We start from the raw sequence: 6986 nt of genomic DNA, 5'->3' as shown, positions 1-6986 counted from the left end.
GGTTGCAGGCTGCGGCCGCTTGTTGCCATAAGCGGGGAGGGAGGAAATAATAATTTTTATTTTTTTTTAAAAAAAATATTATTATTATTTCATTTCTATACTGCTTTTTAAAATACAATCTTTTATTGCTTTTTAAACAAATACAAGACATGCCGCTTTATATTTGTAAAGGGAGAAAAATCTCAGAGCGGTTTACAGCACATTAAAACTTCAAATAAAACAATCCAGAACAAAATGTTCCTGAAGAAAGTCAAATGTAAAGTGCACGTTCAGAGCAATGTGATTAACAGGAAACTAGAGATTTGAAAATAAAACATGGCTACATGGAGTCCAATATAGAATGGACATGTAAGGCAACACAATTAAGAAGAGGTTAAATATTAACATATGCATAATATATATGCATTAGTTGTTGTCAATCCTGCCAGTGGTGTGGGTGTTGTGTGTGTGCTGCCATCGGTGCTGGATTATGATTGATGTTGTGTTCTGGTTATTGTCTTGTGTTACCTCCTTGATGTTTCTTTTGAAATGAATACATTATTATGTATCATTATTATTAATTAATAATTACCCAATCAAGCACCAGCAAAGCACAGGCATCCATTTATTAATTTATTTTAAATAACAATAGCAATAATTTGATATTTGTGAAGTACTCTACTTCTCATGGGAGGGGCGGGGAACAGAACTTTGTTAGACTTTCTTACACTCCACTGCTCACTCGTCCCACCACCATTTTTCTGTTCTAGAATCATAGAATTGTAGACTTGGAACTGATCCTGAGCATCAACCCCCTGCAATAAAGAGATCTCAAGTCTTTTTATTAAAGTACACTCCTCCCCCCACCCAACTTGAGGGTGTCCTAATGTCCTGTAGTTGTTGGCATCCGACTGTCTCAAGTGACAATATGTTAAAATAATGTAAGGTAATCAGATCCTGGCAAAGATTGCCAAAGAAGAAGAAGAAGGTCCGTAGGAGGTAGTCCAGCTCCAGACTGTGCATGATGGTGAGGGAGAGAAAGAGAAGTGCCAGCGGAGGTCCCATCTACCCTTTTTCTGTGGTTATGTTTTAAGTTGTTTTTAAAGTTGTGTTTTCATTGTTGTAACCAGCCTCGGACCTTAAAGTGAAGGGATATAATTGCTGATGATAATAATGTTAAATTTAAAGTGGTTGTTGTTGTTTAGTCATTTAGTCGTGTCCGACTCTTCGTGACCCCCTGGACCAGAGCACACCAGGCACTCCTGTCTTCCACTGCCTCCCGCAGTTTGGTCAAACTCATGCTGGTAGCTTCGAGAACACTGTCTCACCATCTCGTCCTCTGTCGTCCCCTTCTCCTTATGCCCTCCATCTTTCCCAACATCAGGGTCTTTTCCAGGGAGTCTTCTCTTCTCTTCTCTTCTCTTCTCTTCTCTGGCCTCTTCTCTGAGGCCAAAGTATTGGAGCCTCAGCTTCAGGATCTGTACTTCCAATGAGCACTCAGGGCTGATTTCCTTCAGAATGGATACGTTTGATCTTCTTGAAGTCCATGGGACTCTCAAGAGTCTCCTCCAGCACCAGAATTCAAAAGCATCCATTCTTTGGTGATCAGCCTTCTTTATGGTCCATACTCTCAGTTCCATACATCACTACTGGGAAAACCATAGCTTTAACTATACGGACCTTTGTCGGCAAGGTGATGTCTCTGCTTTTTAAGATGCTGTCTAGGTTTGTCATTGCTTTTCTCCCAAGAAGCAGGTGTCTTTTAATTTCGTGACTGCTGTCACCATCTGCAGTGATCATGGAACCCAAAAAAGTAAAATCTCTCACTGCCTCCATTTCTTCCCCTTCTATTTGCCAGGAGGTGATGGGCCCAGTGGCCATGATCTTCGTTTTTTTGATGTTGAGCTTCAGACCATATTTTGCGCTCTCCTCTTTTACCCTCATTAAAAGGTTCTTTAATTTCTCCTCACTTTCTGCCATCAAGGTTGTGTCATCTTCATATCTGAGGTTGTTGATATTTCTTCTGGCAATCTTAATTCTGTCTTGGGATTCATCCACTCCAGCCTTTCGCATGATGAATTCTGCATATAAGTTAAAAAAGCAGGGAGACAATATACAGCCTTGTTGTACAGTACTCCTTTCCCAATTTTGAACCAATCAGTTGTTCTATACCCAGTTCTAACTGTAGCTTCTTCTCCCACATAGAGATTTCTCAGGAGATAGATGAGGTGATCTGGCACTCCCATTTCTTTAAGAACTTGCCATAGATTCTTACTGATGGTCGACACAGTCAAATGGTTTTGTGTAGTCAATGAAGCAGAAGTAGATGTCTTTCTGGAACTCTCTAGCTTTCTCCATGATCCAGTGCATGTTTGCAATTTGGTCTGTGGTTCCTCTGCCCCTTCGAAATCCAGCTTGCACTTCTGGGAGTTCTCGGTCCACATACTCCTTAAGCCTGACTTGTAGGATTTTAAGCATAACCTTGCTAGCGTGTGAAATGAGCACAATTGTGCGGTAGTTGGAGCATTTTTTGGCACTGCCCTTCTTTGGGATTGGGATGTAGACTGATCTTCTCCAATCCTCTGGCCACTGCTGAGTTTTCCAGACTTGCTGGCATATTGAGTGTAGCATCTTAACAGCATCATCTTTTAAAATTTAAAATAGTTCAGCTGGAATATCATCACTTCCACTGGCCTTGTTATTAGCAGTGCTTTCTATCATACCACTTTAAACAGTCATGGCTTCTCCCTAAGAATCCTGGGAACTGTAGTTTATAAGTGCCGAGAGTTCTTTACCTCAGAAAGCTACAATTCCCAAGGTGGTTTAAGGATCAAGCCCACTCCTGGGAATATAGTAGCTCTGGAAGGGGAATAGGGGTCTCCTAACTGCTCTCAGCACCCTTTGGGGAAAGCCTGAAGCGTTCTTGCTGCTTCCTTGAAATACAGAATAGAAAGAAAGAAAAGAGTGGTAGCTTTTTTTAAGGCTTATGTTCCAGGAAAACAAAATTTGATGGAGTAGGTCAATGAATAATGTGAAGGGAAATGCATGTGTCCTGGATTAGAAAGATGGGGTGGAGGATGGGAGGATGGCTTCAGGGTTAGGGCACATGGGTTAATAAAAGATATAATGAAGGATGCTGGTCTTGCCTGCGGCCTTCCCTTTGGGCATCTGGTCAGCCACTGCAAAAACAGGATGCTGGACTAGACCAACTTGATCTAGCAGGGTTTTTATTACTACTGTAGGTTTGGGACGCAGGTGGTGCTGTGGGTTAAACCGATCAGAAGGTTGGTGGTTCGAATCCCCATGACGGGGTGAGCTACTGTTGCTCGGTCCCTGCTCCTGCCAATCTAGCAGTTCGAAAGCACGTCAAAGTGCAAGTAGATGAATAGGTACCGCTCCGGCGGGAAGGTAAACTGCGTTTCCGTACGCTGCTCTGGTTCGCCAGAAGCGGCTTAGTCATGCTGGCCACATGACCCGAAAGCTGTACGCCGGCTCCCTCGGCCAGTAAAGCGAGATGAGCGCCACAACCCCAGAAGTTAGTTCTTGGTATGAGCTTTCGTGTGCATGCACACTTCTTCAGGTATCTGAAGAAGTGTGCATGCACACGAAAGCTCATACCAAGAACTAACTTAGTTGGTTTTTAAGGTGCTACTGGAATGAATTTTTTTTTGTTTTGACTATGGCAGACCAACACGGCTACCTATCTGTAACCGCAACCCCAGAGTTGACCATGACTGGACCTAATGGTCATGGGTTCCTTTACCTTTACCTAGGTTTGGGAAGGGATCTCCCTAAGCCCTATAAATGAATCAATGGTAAGATTTTCATTATTTGTGATATTAAGTGAAAATACCACCTGCAGAGGAATTCCTGGGCTATCCTATGCAAAATGACCTGGCCAAACTAGGCCATTAAGAAACAATACAGGACCATTGAGGGACATACATTAGCAGTACAAGAGAACTGTTCTTCCGCCCCTGCCCTGAGGTATGAATGGAGACAAGGGATTTGAAAGGTTGCCAGGGTAACGGAGTGTGATGTCAAAGGAATAGTTTTGGAAAGGGGCAGAAGGATCTTGGCTGGTGGCAGGTGGAGAGAGATACCTTGGACTCCAGTACTGCACTGTGCTGTGGGGAACAAGTCCCTCTTGCGATGACCGTACTGCAGGATCTGGTCTCTCTCCATCTAATTTCAGGTTTAAACATGTGAATAAATCTTTTTAAAGCTTTTGCCTTGTCTTCAGTTCTCCAAAGGAGCACAGACCCTGGTTGAAGGCCAAGACCCCTGGAATGTCTGAGTTTCCCCTAGAGTGGCTGGGGAAACTCAGCCAGATGGGTGGGGTATAAATAATGAATTATTATTATATCATGCACGGCTCAGCAGCTATTGGGGTGGCCTGCAAAATTATGATCTTAATTATTTTATTTATATGCCACATTTTCAAAGTTAAAACTATGCATAGGGCGGCTTACAATGTATAGATTATAACAAACATATCAAAAGGAGTAATAAATAAACAAGGCATCACAACGTGCACAAATTGAATAAATTCCACATCATTCATAAGATAAAAATAAAGATACTATTATAAGATAAAACTGCTCCTTTATCCCTCAAGGGTATCCAAGAGCCCTTCTAGAGTAAGTAGCTTCTCTCCTGTATGCCTGATGATTGCCTTTTCTGGCCAATCCTTTGAGATGCTAAATACTTGGTACCTGAATCTCTTATGCATATTGATGGTGTGATCAGCTTAGCAGATAATTGCCAGACTGTATTTGAAAAGGGAGGTGTAAGCCCCTACAATCCAAAGACCATGGGAAAGGTTTTCCCATTTCCTTCCTCCTTGCAGAGAAATATTTGAGGTCAATTTGGGAGAGTCAAAATGGCTTCAGGGTGGTTCTCCTGTACTATTTCTGACATGTGGTTTATATACCTATGTATGTGTTTGCCTTGTACATTTATGTACTTTTATTATATATATATATATATATATATATGCTTTCGTAGATTTTCACGGGTACAGGAATGCAGGTTTTGGTGTCCTCGGGTGTCTTCCCGTGTAAAAGTTGGGGTGTCTAGGCGACGTTTCGACGAGGTCTCACTCGTCATCTTCAGGCTGGTGCTTTCGGCTTCTTGTTACTGGAACAGAGCAGGATCTCAGTGTTTGAGTTCCTATAAATACTGTTGAGGGGGTGTGGTGTATAGCCTCCAATGTTCTGGGCAGAGAGGAAGTTCCCAGGCTAGTGTGCCTTTTCTTCTTTTGTTCCTTAATTACTTGAGGGATATCTTGAGTGATTTCTTGAGTGATATCCTGAGTACTACTTAGGTGGGTCATTAGGTGTGGATTAGTTGCTAAAGTCTTTGTGTCTTGACCTCTTGAACTTTGTGAAGAGTTTTTCTGAGAAGATGGCTGTACTGCACTTAGTTGTGCTCTGGCTTGGCTTCGTGTATAGGGGCGAGCTGTGGTTTTGTGGCCTGTGTCAGCCAGATCTGTGTAGGGATTGCAGGGGGGTGCAGCATCAAGAACACAAGAATGCCGTCAAAAAAGAAGAAAAAACTTCCTCTCTTTTCCAACACATGAAAGAAACAGGACACGAAATTAATTTTGCAGATTCCAAATTGCTCTTTAACATGGAACATCACCACAAGAGAATAATCATGGAAGCCATCGAGATAGAGAAACACCCTCACAACATGAACAAGCGTGACGACACATCCCGCTTGCCAGACATCTGGAAATTAGCCCTCCCCACAAAAACTGACACCAGATCCAGAGGCACACAGAACGCTATCACCAATCAACCACACCAGACCCAAACCCAGACCCTCTCCACAGATAAATTACAGACACCATCCAGTAGCCAAACCATGGTGGCACCTCCGGATGCTGCACCCCCCTGCAATCCCTACACAGATCTGGCTGACACAGGCCACAAAACCACAGCTCGCCCCTATACACGAAGCCAAGCCAGAGCACAACTAAGTGCAGTACAGCCATCTTCTCAGAAAAACTCTTCACAAAGTTCAAGAGGTCAAGACACAAAGACTTTAGCAACTAATCCACACCTAATGACCCACCTAAGTAGTACTCAGGATATCACTCAAGAAATCACTCAAGATATCCCTCAAGTAATTAAGGAACAAAAGAAGAAAAGGCACACTAGCCTGGGAACTTCCTCTCTGCCCAGAACATTGGAGGCTATACACCACACCCCCTCAACAGTATTTATAGGAACTCAAACACTGAGATCCTGCTCTGTTCCAGTAACAAGAAGCCGAAAGCACCAGCCTGAAGATGACGAGTGAGACCTCGTCGAAACGTCGCCTAGACACCCCAACTTTTACACGGGAAGACACCCGAGGACACCAAAACCTGCATATATATATATATATATACACCCCAACTTTTACACGGGAAGACACCCGAGGACACCAAAACCTGCATTCCTGTACCCGTGAAAATCTACGAAAGCATATATATATATATATATATGACCTTAGAATTCCTATAACAATACAAAAATTAACATCAACAACGCACCCTAACAACTCCCCCCTAAACAACACCCCAGCAGGTGCCTATACCTAGCTACTGTATATATTATTATTAGAATTTTTATTCCGCTCAGAGGTCTCAGGGCGGTTCACAGAATAAAATCAAAATATAAAACCACAAATAACAAAAGGTGACTAAACCGATTACAGTATTTAATTTAAACTAAATAAGGAAGTTGTTGTGGGAGGACGCAGCAGGCGCGCGTTCCTCTGCTGCCCTCCAGGGGGCTCCATAAGCAACCCTCAGCGCGCGCCTTGGCCAATCAGCCCCTGGGGGTGGGATCCAGCGCGCAGAGTATTGGTACGCCTGCCTCCCTCCAGTTGCCCAGCAACACCCCGAAGGGACCGCCCCTCGGAAGAGCTCCCGCGGGGCGAGGCTGCCGTTGCCGGGCAACCCCGCGCGGCTGTTGCGCAGGCGGGCGCGTCATTGGCCCGGACGCGCCGCAAAGCGC

This window comes from Podarcis melisellensis (assembly GCF_964234715.1).
Source record: "Podarcis melisellensis genome assembly, chromosome: 11".
Lineage (NCBI taxonomy): Eukaryota > Metazoa > Chordata > Lepidosauria > Squamata > Lacertidae > Podarcis > Podarcis melisellensis.
The sequence above is the reverse complement of the archived record's forward strand: the minus strand, read 5'-3'. Positions refer to the sequence as shown.